General features: G+C 46.3%; 2 protein-coding genes across 6 annotated transcripts in view; both read right to left on the bottom strand.

Annotated features, from left to right (window-relative positions):
- The window catches only part of NHEJ1 (non-homologous end joining factor 1), an 80430-nt gene that overhangs the window by 22971 nt on the left and 40396 nt on the right, over window positions 1-17063 (bottom strand). The window lies entirely within an intron of this gene.
- Window positions 13513-17063, bottom strand: part of SLC23A3 (solute carrier family 23 member 3) — a 52175-nt gene continuing 48624 nt past the window's right edge. Inside the window, exons 16-17 of the mRNA XM_059168003.1 lie at window positions 14782-14903; window positions 13513-14472 (exon numbers count right to left, since the gene is read on the bottom strand). The gene's annotated coding sequence lies outside the window, so the exon portion shown is untranslated. The remainder of the gene's footprint in view (window positions 14473-14781; window positions 14904-17063) is intronic.

The raw sequence follows: 17063 nt of genomic DNA, 5'->3' as shown, positions 1-17063 counted from the left end.
GGCATAAAAATGGCTTAAAGCCATGAGATTAAATGTAATCACCAACAGAGGGAAGGCAGGTAGAGAACAGAAGAGAACCAAGGATGGAACCTTGGAAAACAAAGAGCCTTGGTACAGAAAAAAGGAAAACATCAAAGGAGATTGCAAAGAAGAAACAGAGGATAGAAACAGAAAAATAAGGCCAGTAAAGTACACATCTCTGGAAGCAAATGAAGAAACTGTGTCAAGAAGGACTGGCTGGGTGGTGCCTGGGTGGCTCAGTGGGTTAAGCCGCTGCCTTCGGCTCAGGTCATGATCTCAGGGTCCTGGGATCGAGTCCCACATCGGGCTCTCTGCTCAGCAGGGAGCCTGTTTCCTCCTCTCTCTCTCTCTCTGCCTGCCTCTCTGCCTACTTGTGATCTCTCTCTGTCAAATAAATAAATAAAATCTTTAAAAAAAAAAAAAAAAAGAAGGACTGGCTGGCCGACTGTATGAAAGGCTGACTGTAGTCCAAATAAGAGGAGAACCAAGAACTACTGGATTTTGCAATGAGAAAGTTAGTCTTGATCTTTTTGAGAACAACTTCAGGAGAGTGATAAGGAGTCAAAACCCCACTGAAATGGTTAGAGAGACCAGGAAGTGAGGGACTGCACACAATGAAAATAGACAGCTCTTGTAAAGAGTTCCATAGGAAAGCAGGCAAAGAAGCGGGCTGGTAACTGGTGGGCAAAGTGGGGTTATCAAGAGGAGGTTTTCTGAGGTGGGAAAAATAATAGCACATTTGTGTGCTAATATGATGAGCCTGTAGAAAGCAAAAAGTTAGAGAGGGAGAATTACTGGAGCAATTTCCTTGATAGGTGACCTAGAATCCAATGCACAAATGACGAACTGCCTTTAGATGGGCAGATGGTGAATTTTTCCATGCAAACAGGTAGAAAGGCAGTGTATGAGGGTACAGATATTAACAGGGAGTAGAAGCAGTGCTGCAAATCTGTTAAAGTTCACCTCTGATGACTTATTTTTTTTCCCAGCAAAACAGGAAGCAGGGTCAAGGTGGCTTGAGGAAAGAGAAGAAGGTGTGAAATGATGGGAGAGGGACTGGGTCAGGGAACTACAACAAGAACGCCTGGCGGTATTAAGAGTACATTTGAGGTTCATGGTCAAGAATTTATTCATTCCTCTGCTGAGAGTCAGAAATAGAGAAAGGGGCGGGGGGCAGTTGGTAGGAGAGGGAGAGAAAGAACCTTAAGCAGGCTCCACTCCCAGCTTGGAGCCTGATGCAGGGCTCAATCTCATGACCCTGAGATCATGACCTGAGCCAAAATCAGGAGTAGGACATCAAGAATTTAAATGGAAGCAGTCAGCATGACTGTTATGGTTATTTTGTTGTTGTTGTTGTTTCCTGAACTAACCATGTTTGGCTATATATGCAGCTACGGAAGAGGCCAAAAAGTTAGGTTTACCTATAAACAAAAGATGGGCAATCGGGTCAACAACACAGGCAAGGAAGTGATTCTAATGACTGACCACAGAAGCGGAGTAAAGAAGGGAAGCAGGACATCAAAGGAGCCAGGACAATAAAAAGGAAGGTAAGATCAATGGACTGGAGGTCCCTGCGGGATTCAAGGAAGGTTGAGTTGAGGTAGAGAAAGACAGTTGGAAGAGTAAGAGGAAGAAGTGGTTGGAAAGTAAGACATATAAAATTGAGATGATGGACTGGTTGCCATTATTAGCCATGACAAGGTCTAGAATGGACTCAAGGGCAGAGTTTCTAAACAGCAGCCACTCTGGCCTAAACAATGTTTGGCCATGGCAGGCAGGGGTTGGAAGGCATTCTGCCTACTACAGGGTGTTGAGCCGTGTCCCTGGACACTACCCATGACTACTAGATGCCAGCAGTGTCTCTCAAGTTATGACAACCAAACATGTCTCCAGACATTGCCAAATGTTCCCTGTGGGCAAAACCTCCCTGTGTTGAGAAGCATTGCTCTAGAGTATGACCACAGAAAATCAGTGAATGAGACAGAGCAGAAGTCAAGATAATTAGGGAAGACTGGAGAAAGTGTCCTTGAGTCAGGAGCTAAAGTCCTCAAGAAACAAATGGCAGGGGCGCCTGAGTGGCTCAGTGGGTTAAGCCACTGCCTTCGGCTCAGGTCATGATCTCAGGGTCCTGGGATCGAGTCCCGCATCGGGCTCTCTGCTCGGCAGGGAGCCTGCTTCCCTCTCTCTCTCTCTCTGCCTGCCTCTCCATCTACTTGTGATTTCTCTCTGTCAAATAAATAAATAAAACCTTTAAAAAAAAAAAAAGAAAGAAACAAATGGCAATGACTCAGAGTCACTACACAACAAATGCATACTGGCGGGTATACTCTGACCAGAGAGCCCAAACTGGGCTTTTTAGGGAAGAGAAGGGAAAACAGTCAGAAAGCAGCAATGAGAAGCATGGAAGACACATATCCCACCACCATATTCAGGGGCAAGAGGACAATGTGAGTGGGCAGCAGATAAAGAAGTATCCTCTGTGAAAGCCAGGTTTGTGAGCAAGAAGGGAAAGGAGTGCTCAGAGAAGAGACTAAACATAAAGGCAATTTTGCTGATGATACACTATTAGTTCCAGAAGGCACAGTGGAAGGGTTCAGGAACTGGGGAAGGCTGGGAAAAGAAGACAGAGGGAAGTGCAAGGCGTGTCCCTCAAACTGGAAGGTGGAATCTGGTAGGAGGTCCACTAAGGAGAGTGGTGGCTTAGTGGACACACATCTTCAAAACAAGAGAAGGGAGCTTCCTGTTATTTTAGCAAGAAGGTGGACAGAAGGTACAAATCTGCCGGGAATAGGATGCATGTCACTAGCAGTCATGCTGTAATTACCAACCCTAGGCTAGACGTGGTCTAGAACAAGAGGATCACCTTCACTTCCCCAAAGAACAGCACCAGCTTTATTGAGGAAGCCAACCAAACAGACACACATCTATCAAGAGATGAGAGCAGGTTTTTAAAAAACCTGGGAGCTAAGGAAATCTTCCAGAAGAAGGAAGCTTGAGTAAGGTTCATGCAGATAGGCCTAAAGCCCTAAGTGGGATTTCTGTGGTCCATCAGGCAAGTGCCTTCCTTCTTGGGGGATTCAAAATTAGGGTGATCTAAGAGGGGCGGAAGACCTCTAAAGAAGCAATGGATCATGGCCAAGAATTCAGAAGACCTGATCTCGTGCTTACGCTCTGGAAGAGGATCAGAATGTGGTGAATTCCCAGATGGACTGAGAATCACCCCAAGCCAGTCAGGGTTAAGAAAGGGAACCTGGATCAGGAAGCCGGGGAAGTTGAATCAATCAAATTAAGAAACAGCAAAGAACTCTATCACGATAAGGAATTGGAGCTGGGTACATTTATCCACTACCCTTTCTTCCTTTTCAAAAAATTACAAAATGACATTCTGACTTTTAACACTTAGATAATACTTAACATTTCAGTTTCAACACTATGGACCTGTAGACATAACAGTAAAAGATGCTGTTCATTTTGCCTCCAAACCCATTCTTCAGAGGTAACCATTGTGAACAATCTTTTTTCTATTCTTATATAAATGTGCATGTACAGAGGTGTCTTCTCCCCCCAAATGGGACCAAACTGCATATATTCTTACGCATTTTGCTTTTTGTCACTTACTAGTATATGATGGCTGTCTTTTCAAGAATGACCTACATATAGATCAACCTCATTTTTTTAAAGGCTTCATTGTACTACATTGTGTGGATAAACTACAATTTTTTCATATTTACACAACAAAGGGAGTTTAAACTGTTTCCAATTTTCTCCATTAGAAACAACACTGCTGGGTGCCTGGGTGGCTCAGTGGGTTGAGGCCTCTGCCTTCAGCTCAGGTCATGGTCCCGGGATCCTGGGGTCAAGGCCCATGTAGGGCTCTCTGCTCAGCGGGGAGCCTGATTCCCTTCCTCTCTCTCTGCCTGCCAGCCTCTCTGGCTACTTGTGATCTATGTTTGTCAAATAAATAAAATCTTCAAAAAAAAAAAAAAAAAAAAAGAAAGAAAACAACACAGCTTTCAACACACTCGTGCACAAGTGTTCACACATTACTAATTCTACAGATCACATTCCTACCTGCTGGATTGTATAGGAGGAAATGTAAGTGGGTTGGCATATGGTATTCTTTACCTTCTGATTCTAGCACTTTCAAGTGAGCTATTGCGTACTGTATCATATTGTAGCTTTTAGGGAAGAAAGGAATGTTGTTTAAGAAAGAACATCACTGTTGTTTTAAAATACAAGTAGCAGGGTACTGCCTTTGATTCAACTATTTTAAGTCCTTATTTTCTCAAACTAAGTGCTTGCTGTTCCCAAATATGCAAGAATAGCTTTTACACTTTCCCCCTCACACTTGTTGATTGGCTTTGCAGAAATAAAGTTTTAAAATTAAAAAAAAAATAGAGCTGATAGAGCTGATACTGCCAAAAAACCCTGCCCTCCAAAAATAATGTATGAATCTGTATTCCCACTACAATTGTATGAAGAATGCCCAATTCCCCATAATCTTGCCAAAGATACAATAATTGATTTGTTTTTGCTGACTGACAGAAGAAGATCTCATCCTTGCTTTAATGTGAACGCTATTTTGTTCTGTTTGCTCTCTTTAGTGGGGGATAATATGTCAGTTTGAGAACTGTTTTCGGATTCCTTTATATGCAGACACACGGAACCAAAAAGATAGCATCTTCGTTAAATATACTGACTGCTGAATGGAAAGATATCTGAGGATGATAATCATTAGACACATAACCAATACTCTGGAATGTTCACTGTGTGCCACACCATGAAAAGTACTCAAGTAGGCTATCTTCCTGAGCTCTTAAAACTCCATAGAGGGCACGGATAGATTCTTTTTCCACAAAAAGAAACTGAGACCAGGTAACTGAAGTAGCTTTCTTGAAGTTGCACATCTAGTAACTGAATGTTTTGAATCCAGACTACCTGACTCTGAAGCCCCCATGTAGACAACAGTATGACTTGCTCAACCAATGTCCTATAGGCTGTGGCTGGTGAGGTCAGGATTCAAAGCCAAGTCTGCCCAGCGGCAGAGCACCCATATGTAAGGTGTTTGTTCAACAGAACTTGCATCACCTATATGAATAATGTAATGACAGTGTGGGAAAGAATTTGTTCCCACCTAAACTTTTTTTTTTGGGGGGGGGGTCTGATTTTGGTATTTTTGGTTCTCTTTTGCCTAAAGTTAAAAAAAAAAAAAATCCTGACATTGACTTGGGTGAACTAAAGGCAGGGCCACTGTGTCGCATGGCTCAGGGGCATCATACTTAATGTGAATGGAGCTCCTTGGAGTTGCTCAGTCCACAACCTGGAGGGCTGAATGTGGTGGTGCTGGACCAGATACAGACTGTCTGAAGGAAATGGCCGATTTCTTCCCGCAGTTGGGCCCGCAGAGCTCAGGGAAACAGAGTGCCCCCTAGTGGTTGAGAACCGTGTTGACGACCGCAGAAGTAGAGCTCAAAATCTCCAGAACAGACAGAACGAGGGTCACTGAGATGAAATGGGGAGACATGAAGATGAACCGCTGCTCTATCTAGAGGGCACTCTTACAAAAGAACGCAAGATTATCCCAAAGCTACTCTTCGGAGAATCAAGGGTGGCCCCCAGGAAACAAAGGGAAACAGAGGATAAGTATTGCCCAGAATTCGGGTCTCAAGGATAAGATGCCTACACAGTAAATGAAGACAGGAAAGGAAAATGACTTTACTAAAGTAGAGGAGGGGGCAGAGAAGGTAGGAACAGGCAGAAATAGACTCAAGACTAGATAATCAGTCCTTGGAAACTTCTGAGTAATCTTCCAAGAGGCACTCCCCCCACCAAAAAAAAAAAAAAAAAAAAAAAAAAAAAAAAAAAAAAAAAACACTAGAAAATTAGGAGAACCTTGAAAATGTTCTCAAGGGGGAAAATGATGCTAAAAGAAACCCAGATGTGGTGAATGTAAAATGAATGGAATTTTGGATTCATTCCTACTGTCAGCCTCTCTTAGAATTGAGGCAAAGGCAATTGCAGACTTGGGAAGAAAGGCTTAACTTGACCAAATTAAAATGGCTTAAAGCCATGAGGAGACCATGAGTAAAACAGAAACATACATCAGCTGGGCAGAAGATGGGCCCTGAGAATCAGCATAGTAACTGAAAGCAATGGGACAGATGCAGCCACGATAAACATGATCATGAATGCCAATCACGTGCTTGCTAGAGAAGGAGATATTCTGGGTAATTGCATTTTCTAGTTTAATGTTTACCATTTGTTACTTGCACAGATTATCAGTTTTCAAAGAATTCACCAGTATGTTGTTGTAAAATAAAAATAACACGAAAATAGAAGATGCCTCAGAATCTTCCAGTGACACTGGGTGCTTATCAAAAGTATCAGTGGTTACGACTGCCTAAGATTTGTATGGAATCTAGTCTCAGTTACTGACCTGGCTCAGAAGAAGCAATCTAGAAGGATGTAGATGGCACCGAATAAGGAGAAGACAATACCCAGAGTTAAAAGCCATCATATTTTTTAGTTCAAAGGACTCAATACAGTTAGAAGTATGGCAAATGATAATACGGACAGAGGAAAACAATGCCACATTCAGCGTGACAACTCAGGAGACTGTGAGTTCCATAAGAGCAATGACTTTGTTTAAGTCACTGTTCCATCCCTGCTTCTAGCACAGTGACTGACTCATAGTAGGCACTCAAAAATACTCAGAGGAGGAATAAATGCTGTTCTGCCCTTTTCCTATTCTCCCTGCCACCCCCAAAACAAAACAAAACAAAACACATTTCTAGAAAGAAAGAAGGAATGCTGTTCACTTGGTCTAATAGCCATCTTCACATTCTCTACTCAGGGAAATTCTCAGCCTTCAAGGTCCCACACAAATGTCTTCTCTTTCTTAGTCTTCCCTGAGCTCCCTTCCCACTCTCCGCAACCCCACCTCCTCCAAAACGCCAGAATTAAACCTTTTTCATTCTTGGCTTCCAAAGCCCATCACTCAGATCTGTATCTGCTCTCATTTCATTCTGCATTATGTTGTAGTTCAGTTTGTTTTTGTTTTTGTTTGTACTCTGTATTGCTGTGTCTGACCCTTCCACTGGGTTATAAGCTCCTGGAGGGCCAGGTTCTTGAAGGATTTGGTGATTCTGGAAACCCCGTCTTTTAACATAATGCCTTATAAACAGTCATTACTTAAACGTCTGCTAAGTTTAATAAAACAGAATGACACTCTTGGTGTCTAATAAAAAGCCAGCATCTAATAGATGCTCGATAAATATTTATTATATGAATGAACCGAAAGAAAGATACCAACAAAACAAAGTTCTTTGCCTCAAATCCTGGGGCTGGAGGGCGTGCCTTGAAGAGAGAGCAATGGCCTGAGAGACTTGCCTGGTTCACGCACTCAGCCTCGGGCCCTCGGGCACCAGAGCTGCCGAGAGAAGTCTGAGGGAGTGCCAGGAAGAGGAACAAAGCTGGCGTGGGGAGGGGGAGGGCAGGGTGAAAACGGAGCCAGCGATGAGGGGCACACGGGGCAGATGGCCTAAGTGACGTCTGGGACCACATATGGTAATCTTCTGCTAACGCTGGGATCGAGTAAACACCCAAGAGGGGAGGAATTGTTTAGCCTGCGCCGAAGGGCTGAAAGTAGGGGAAAGGATAAAGCGTGGCATGGAAGGTCAAAGCCCTGTGACCAGAAAGCCAACCACGGGACACGCTGCTCTCCTTGGACTCAAACAACCACGTCACCGTCACGTACGTTTTCACAGATACCAACAAGTGTGATTACCTTCACTGTCAGGCCAAAAGGAGGTCTACAAACAGATGGATTCTTGCGGTGAGAAGACCCAAAACCTAAAACAAAAAGCCCACGCCTGTAACACACAAAGCCCTTTTACCGCATTGCAGAATGCAGCCCCGAGCTCTGTGTTACTAAGCAGTATCCAAACTCCCCCCCCCACACACCAAAAACCCAACTACAGATTTGTACTTCACCTGTAAGGGAAAAGCATCTTCAAGAGAAGAGAAAAGGGGGAGGAGGGAATCAGTGCAGCGGTGGGCCCAAACCCCTTCCCCGTCATCCTGTAAAACCCATGATATCTCCCTTCTGGGTCCTCATTCGCTGCTTTCCGTTTTACTCTAACAAAGCCACCTCTAAAAGTGGTGTCTGCTGAAAACACATGCATTTCTCCCCATTCTCCTGCACGTCTGCCTGCCCGCTCTCAGGAAGTCTCAGTGGATGCCAACTGTGCCTATGACATTCACGGTAAGTACTGAGACAGGCGGGACAGAGAAGATACGGCTTCCCGCTTCAAAGAACTTGTAATCTACTTGAAGAGACAAAACAGAAATACGTGCACATTGCACAAAAATCACTGCAAAACAACACGTGACATATGCAGCAAAAAAAAAAAAAAAGGCTGCATTATCTATCTGCAAATGGTCTGCATAGTAAGAGCTTGAAGATAAGATTCTGGGAAGGCTTCCTGGCAGAGGCGCCTCTTCTTCCTGAAGAAGAAACGCTGAAATGGCCCGACTGAAATCAATGGAAGGGGTCATAAAATCTAGAAGGAACCATGAGGTATATCCCATCGAAACTGCTCTTTGACTTACGAAGTAAACAGAAGCCCGGGGAGCTTAAATAATATGTCCAGGGACACAGAGATAAGTGGAAGAACTCCACCTCAAATCAGAGTGTTCTGTCCTCACATCCAGGGCAGGCAGCAGAACCGTCCCAGAGAAGCGAGAATTGGCAAATGACTGTGAGGAAGGAGGTTGGGCTTGGCTGTGACAAGGGGACTGTTCCGTAGGATCCTGAGATGTAAGTCCCAGGCTATCCCCAAATCCGGTGCTCTGTGTGACACTGTGCTCTGTCCCTGCCCAGGAACACCCAGCATCCCTTCGTGCATTTCCCGCCCCACACGCCCTACTCTGAGAGTTAGCTCCCAGCAGCTGCCGTTCCTATATTCCCAAGGCCCTTCCAGTCCTAAGGACCCAAGAAGATCCAAGACACACATATGGCAAAACTAGCCAAGAAGCAACTCCATATATGAACCTTTGGTTCTGCTCACTACCCCACCCTCCTTTGCCCCCACCAACACTGAGGAAACCAGATGTACAAACGGTTAACAGAGGGAAAAAAAAAATCCCACCCAGACCACTTGAAACGCGGCTAGTCTGGCTGGGCTTCGAATCCGCTCAGCGACTGCTCCATGTCTTCTATTTATAGCCTCTGGGTGCCCAGCCCAGCTTCCAGGTCACTAATTGTGGCCCAGCCCCGAGCCAATCCCCCCCATCTCCTCCCCCGCCCTTGCAACACAGGGAAAAGGCAGCAAATCCGGCTTTGTCCGGCCCAGGAAGAACAGCCAGGAGTGGGATCTGAATCCAAGACCCTATATTATAGGTCCTGAAGAAGGTACCAGAACCGTCCAGAGGGTCTGCCCTCAGACTGTGTATCTTGGAGAGCTGTGCTATCCCCTCCTTCAATAGCAGGCATCCTTTCCTGAATTCTTCAAGTTCATCCAAAGTTGAATCCCAGTTTCAGGCTCACCCATTCAAATACTAGAGAGGGGAGATATGGGTTTGGCCACCAAAGACACTGTGAACAGTCCAGCAAAGAGCGTATCTCTTTTAGTAGATGTGTAAGTATCTGGAGATTGGGATGCCTGCCCTGTTTGGGGGTCTCTTTGCTGGAGGACCTACCCGTTTATTTGTTTCACTACTCTGCAAAAAGAAGGTACCCACGGAGGGGGTGTGCTCAGCATTAAGCCTCCAAAACTTCTTTTCTAACACCCACCAAATACATTTGAAATTTCAGACGAAGTTTCAGACAGAGCCCTGAACAGGATGGGTTTCTTAGGATGCGCTAAATAATTCCTTCTGATTCCAACATGCTATTATCTGTGTATCATTCTATATAACATTATTTCCCCCTAAGAATGGAGAGGACTCTAAGATGAGCAGTGATTATTTTCTGACATATGGGGCTTTGTGAAGTTATCCTGAGAAGAGGAGAAAAGCTCCTCTTTTTTTTTTTTTTTAATTAAAGGCACAAGGGACATACACACAAAAAAACAAACACTTGGCAGAAAGACTTAGCAAGGTTTTCTCTGTCAGTTCCGTGTCTGTGGTACACTGGAGCCACCCCTAGTGGGCCTCATCCTTGACTCTTAATTCTGTATCTGAAGCCTCGTGTCCATCCCAGGGAAACCTATCTACTCTTCACCTTGAGAGCAAAGGGCTGGGGCCAGAAGTGAGGAGAGAGTTACAGGTTAGAGTAAGAGTGTGAACTGTCCTTCCTTGCCCAGCGCCCCAGTGCCCGAGCTAGGCTTACCTCTCATCCCAGACAGCCCAACAGACTCACAGCCCCCTATATAACCTTGACCATGACTGCCCAAGAGGACACATCTCGGGGTCAGTCCTCCCCTTCTTGACTTGGGGTTCCTTTGGGCCGGTGGGTAACATGCCAAGGATTCTGGTTATTGGAGCCAGAACCAGAACGCTGCTGAGCTATCTCATCATCACCCACAAATACCAATTCCCAGCCCCAAATGGCCCCAAATCTTTCCTCCCAAGACCACAAGGGGAAAAAAAAGTTTCCAAATTAAAAAACTAAAACTGGCAACAAAGGTGCCCCATGGCAGTAACCTTTAAAACTGGCCATTAAAGTTTATAAGTCAGACGGGCACCAACGTGAACGATCAAGAAGAGGAAAACAGCCCCCTCCCTTGGGGACCTGGAGCCACAGCCTTCCCCCTAAAGCCACAGGGTTGATGTCACAAGAAGCGCTTGCTGCCGTCAAGGGCTCTCTGTGTCCCGACTACAGCGGGTGGGTGTCTGGCCCAGAAGAAGGGACAGGCGAGGGGCAGGGAGGGTAGAGGTTGGGCGTATAGACGAGGTAGGGGAAGGTAGGGAAGGGGACAGAAACAACCAATCTCCTCCTGGCCGGGAGAGTTGTCTGCGAGTCACAGGCCCGGAGGGACAGGCCTGTGGGGCTGGCGGAGGACAGTGGTTCTCGACTTTCTTCCACCCAACACACATGAGGCATACCGCATATTTTCATCAGTAACTACGGGTCGTTATGCCCTGGTTCTTCGCCATCCCGGGGAGAGAGGGAGCACATATCAGAAATCTTTTGGTAAGGGTAGGAATCGTCTGAAAAGGCCTCCAAAGCATCCTGGCTGCCTCCCCTAGGGGTTATGTACCCCCTGTGAAGAACCATCAGTTTAGGGAGCCTACTTCTCCTTCCCTCCCTTCCTTCCTTCCATGTAGTCAACAAATAACGTTTCGAGAGCTTACATGTGCCAGACATTGTTCTAGGGGCACAGGGGAGACAGCGGTGAACACACAGACAAAATTCTCTGCCCTCATCGAGAATCTCTGCCTTCACAGGGGAAAAACAACCTAATAAAAAAGTAAAATCTGTGGCATGTTGGGTTGTGATAAACGCTAAGGAGAAAAACAGAGTGGGGCGGGGTGGGGGGGACAGAAAGTGCTGGTGGGGGCGGGGCTGGAGGTGGGGATGAAATTTTAGATAGGGTGGCCCGGAAGTCCTCAGCTTCCTGAAGGAAGAGAAGGAACCGGCCATGAGGATATCTGGGGAAAGAACATTCTCTGCGGGGGGACCAGCAAGCGTGAAGGGTCTTGTGCCCAGTGTATTCCAGGAAGAGCGAGGCGGTGGTCACCGTGGTGCTCAGAGGCCCTCCTTCTCCAATTCAGAGGAGTTGGGCTGATTGCCTGCCAGACTCAACTGTCCTAGCCAGGGACATGCTCACAAGCAGAAAAAACTGATACAGCTTGATGAAAGGAGACACGGGTGGGTAAGATGAGCTGAGTAGTAAAGTGTTTCTCTTTCTTTAAACAGCTCAGATTTCTTTTAAATAAAAATCTCATCCATTCACACAAAATCCTTGTAAGGAGCAAAGGCCCTAGCCCCTTAACTAAGGGCCAGAGGGGGAAAATGACTAGCTCAAGAACCAGTTTTGTTTTGTTTTGAAGACTTTATGTATTTATTTGTCAGAGAGAGAGAGAAAGCACACAAGCAGGTGGAGGGGAGCAGAAGGCAGAGGGAGAAGCAGGTTCCCTGCCAAGCAGGGGGCCCACTTGTGACTACAGGGCTCGATCCCAAGACCCTGGGATCGTGACCTGAGCCAAAGGCAGAAGCTTTACAGACTGAGCCACCCAGGCGCCCCAAGAACCAGTTTTTAAAGGATTCTGAAGCTAGAAACTGGAATCGAATTTATTCTCGCTATACAATCCAATGCGTTATGATTCTTGATAAAATCACAGGATAGTAGAAGTGGGAAGAGGCATCACGAGATTATCTTACCTATTCCCTTCATCCAACTCAAGAAGCAGCTGCCTACATGAGCACCCAGGATATGGGTCTAACACTCCTCAAAAAGCAAAGCAGGGGACAGTGTAGATTTTACTGGAAGGGACCATTTCTCTCAAATCCTACATTCTAGAATCTCTCCTGCAAAGGAAGCTATGGTGATACATTAGGATTCCTGAAGACTGAAGGGTGTTCTTTGTCCCCAGACCCCTGAAAATGTCCATCTCCCCATGCTCGGCCCACCGCCCTTTATCTAGACACACCCTCCCACCCCCACCCCCCGGCTTCAGCCCAAATGCCCTCCATGAGACGGAGCCTGGCCAGGCCCGAGGGCTGCAGGTTCTGAAGACCAGCCCCGAGCTTCCAGTGGGAATCCAGACACACACACAGAGACACGCACAGTCAATGGGAAGGGGGGAAGGAGAGCACACACAACACAACACACCAGGGCAGCTGCAGAAAACAACTGCTTGTTAAGTTAAAATTAAACTCTGCACAAATATTGACCTTTGGAGGGGACAGAAACCGGTCCCATATTTACCAGTTTTATAAATGGGACTAACCACAGCTGCCCCACGCGCTTGGCCGGCACGACGGCGGGATGGGGTGAGGCCATGCTTTGGGGGTGGGGGATGAATAAGAGGGGCAGGAGATGTTTTAAACACTCTCTGAAAGGCAGTGACTACAGGTAGGTCAAAGTTCCCAAAAGCCTGCGAGAGGAATTTCTAAGAAAGCAAATAAGGCAGCCTCTGAAGGGGAGTGAGAGGGGTGGTGGGGGGGCATCAGAAAAGTAGGGAGAGAGAGGAAAAAGGAAGTGTCAGAAAGAAAAAGAATTGCTAAAAATAGGGAGAAATATGACAGAGATTGAAACAGAATGGAGGGAACACTGGGGAGCTTACCCTTTTGAACCCTGGCCCTTGGTCAAACCAAGAGTCATAAGCTAGAAGACCAGGTGACCAACTTAACCTAATGGAACCGTCTAAACTGACCCGGTGTGAGTCTTGGCTCTGTTGCTTACTCGCTATGTGGCCGTGGCAAACTCCAGACCCCGGGTTTCTCATCGATAAAATAGGCGCAACGATACAGAAACCTCACTCTGATTTACAAAGACAGAACCCAAAGAAGACAATGTCAGTGAAAGCACTGGGCTGACCATAAACTTGACCCAGATATGTCATTATTTTTATTAATTCGATCCAGCTAACCATGCACCTTTCCACTGCGAACTACCCAATGAATTGCAGTCTCTCGAAGAAAAAGCCAGGGGTCAGAAGGGGAACTTGAGCTTCTGCCCCTGAACTTGCTAAAAGCCTCCTACAGGCAGAGGACTAAATCCTTCCCTGGCTGACAGATAACAGGGAGGCCAGCTTGCTGAAACTGGCCCCAGTAGCTACACCGCCAGCTTCAAAGGTCCAGATACAAAGAGGGAGAAAGGACTCATCAGTCCTATTTCCCTGAAAGCTGATCTCTGGCAACCCACTTTTTTTTTTCTTTAAGGAACAAACATCACAGATGCTGGGTAACTTTGTTCTGTTCCAAACCTCTGATGTCTTCACCCTCCTTTATATTTTCCTTATACTCATGGCTTTCACAATCAATAATAATAATCACAAAAAGTCTGGACCCAATCTCTATATAGTAGGGCACGAAAACAGCCCTCCCCCAAATCCTTGCATCTGTGCCACCAGGAATCACAATATCTAAGTATTTCAGATAAAAATACTAGGAAAAACATTTGAAAAGATTTTGCCAAAATCTTCTTCATAGCCGGGGGTCCCGGAGAGCTCCTGCAGCCTTCCGTGGTGCGCTGTTTACCCGTTACACCTTAAAAGGAGAGACGAGTGTCTGTCCCTCACGGTGCAAGCAGCAGGCAGGGATGACTTGAGAGCCCTTTGCCTCCTCGTTGCTAACCAAACACAGGTCGCTCGTATCTTCTGACTCTGTTTCGCTTGTTCAATGTTTTACCTTAATATATTACAGTTTATATTGTTAAACGTGTGCCATAAAATAGAAGCAATGTACAGCACAACCATGTCAGCAACTCAGGAAGAATTTCCAACGCTGCAGTCTCTGTGGTCACAAGGCAGGGAGATGTTTTGCATTCGGTGCCCGAATATGTGCTGAGGAGCAGACTCCAAACAGATTGGGGAGGGGGAGACAGACAGGAAAGAAAACGGGAAGAAAGTGGGGAAATGAGACTCCGTGTGGGGAACCAGCTCCCTTGAATTCCGATCCAAGAATTTTTTTAAAAATGTAATCACTGAATTTCCATAACTCTCTTCCTATGGTTTTGTTCTCCTGCAGAAGGGACTCTGGGTCCTGCCACCCTGGGCTTCCAAAGCTCTTGTTTTTCGAACGTGAATAGAGAGCCTCTCCTCACTGCACCCCATCTTTCCCAGCAGTGAGTGACTCCCCTCCATAGGTCTTACCTCCATCTTCTGTAAACCACAGAGAAACTGAGCTCGCGGACCTTCCCAGGAGGAGCCTGACTCCCTGCCAGACCCACTAAGCTATAGCCAGAATGGACAGTAGCTTCAACTATCCCACGCTTCTGGAAAAAGAGAAATGAGAGGTACCATAGTCAAGACTGTCACTCATTTATTACCCCAAGAAAGTCCATCCTCTCCCTGCAAGAGCCAGAGCTGACCAGAGGAGCCCTGAACAGAGCTGGTGGGTCTATGACTCCCTCAAGATCCTCCTCCCACCGAGTTTTCAACCAAAGAAAATCAATGCCTCAGACAGGGAGGTTTCTAGGCTAGGAAAATAGTTCAGGAGCTGAGCCCAAGCACCTTCAAAAGCAAAATATTCTTGAGGTGCCCAGCTGGCTCAGTTGGTGGAGCACATGACTCTTGATCTCCGGGGTTGTGAGTTCGGGCCACCTGTTGGGTACAGAGATTACTTAAAAACAAATTTTTTCTAGGGGCGCCTGGATGGCTCAGTGGGTTGAAGCCTCTGCCTTCGGCTCGGGTCGTGGTCTCAGGGTTCTGGGATCAAGCCTGCATCAGGCTCTCTGCTCAGCGGGGGACCTGCTTCCTCCTCTCTCTCTGCCTGCTTGTGATCTCTGCCTGTCAAATAAATAAATAAAATCTTAAAAACAAATTTTTTTTAAACAAGGCAAAATATGGGGCTCCTAGATGACTCAGTTGGTTAAGCATCTGTCTTCGGCTCAGTTCATGGTTTCAGGGTTCTGGGATCCAGCCCCGCATCAGGCTCCCTGCTCAGCGGGGAGCCTGTTCTCCCTCTCCATCTGCTCCTCTCTCCCTAGCTCATGCTCTCTCTCTGTCTCTCAAATAAACAGAATCTTTAAAAAAAAATAAAAATAAAAAAAGGCAAAATACTGGGGCGCCTGGGTGGCTCAGTGGGTTAAAGCCTCTGCCTTCAGCTCAGGTCATGATCTCAGGGTTCTGGGATCAAGCCCTGCATCAGGCTCTCTGCTCAGCAGGGAGCCTGCTTTCCTTCCTCTCTCTGCCTGCCTCTCTGTCTACTTGTGATCTCTGTCTCTGTCAAATAAATGAATAAAATCTTAAAAAAAAAACCATTAAAAAAAGGCAAAATATTCTTAAGGAGAAACACAGTACTCAGTAGATCTCTGAAAAACAAAACAAAACAAAACAAAAAAACCTAATAAAGCCTGAATGGGACAAGTGATTATCATCCAGCAATTATAACACATGTGTCCAAGGACACTTTACCTGCGAGGGTTCCCCTGACCTCCTACGCACAGCTCCACCTGTGAGACCCTGCTGATCCTCTCCCAGACGAAATTCAAGCAGCCTAAATTCAACAACATGCAGCCCCACACAGGATTCTAGTCAAATACTGTTTCAGTCAGCTCCTGCTCTCTCCTCACCAACTGGTGGCCTGGTCTTCTCAGAGAAGTCCCTAAGCAGACCACGTGCCCATGCTGATTTCTGTTTGGAATGCCTTGGCCCAACCCAAGCAGGTGACATGTTCTTCCTCGGGGCGTCGAGACAGAAGGTCGCCTTAATATTAAGATGACAGCAGCATAAGCGCTCCAAAGCCCTACACAAGCCGTAATGCTTATAAGGCCTGGAAAACAAAGAATGAAACCCAGGGTCCCCAGAAATGCTCTGATGTAGCCCAACAAGGACAGCAAGGACAAGAAGGGGACTCTGACATGGGGACTGGATAAGGCAGGGAGCAGAGTGCAGGAAGAGATCTGAGGAACCTCTCCGCACGCAAGGGCACACCCATTTTAGGCCCAAAGCCCAGACACTGTAGAAGTTTTTGATGGGGTAGGAACTCGGTCCCTAATCCCGAACCAACGACATTTCAAGCACACTAGGAAGCATCCCTCCACCATGATCTTTGAAGCCCTGAGAGAAGCCAATAAGGAAACACTGCTACCGGGTCCCAGGGAGGGCTGCCGACTCACCAGCCCTAGGAAATGTCTGAACAGAGTCTTATTCAAGCCAAGGGAAAACGCTGTTAAAACACACAAAACTCCTTTGACTAATGTGAGAGGGGGAAAGAGCCTCTATAATTAACAGAAACTGTCACAGGCATTGGGGGCCTCCGACGTGTTCAACGCAAACCACTTGAAAAGACCCGGTCTTCTAGGAGAAGGCTGGGGTTTGTGAGTGGGGCTCCAACAGGCCGGGGACAGCTTTTCTGAAAGAATCCTACCATATTAAAAAAAAAAAAAAAAAAAAAAAAAGGAGGAGGTGGAGGAGAAGAAAAAAAAAAAAAA

The sequence above is a fragment of the Mustela lutreola genome, chromosome 3, assembly GCF_030435805.1.
Source record: "Mustela lutreola isolate mMusLut2 chromosome 3, mMusLut2.pri, whole genome shotgun sequence".
NCBI lineage: Eukaryota > Metazoa > Chordata > Mammalia > Carnivora > Mustelidae > Mustela > Mustela lutreola.
This window is presented reverse-complemented; position numbering and strand designations above follow the sequence as displayed.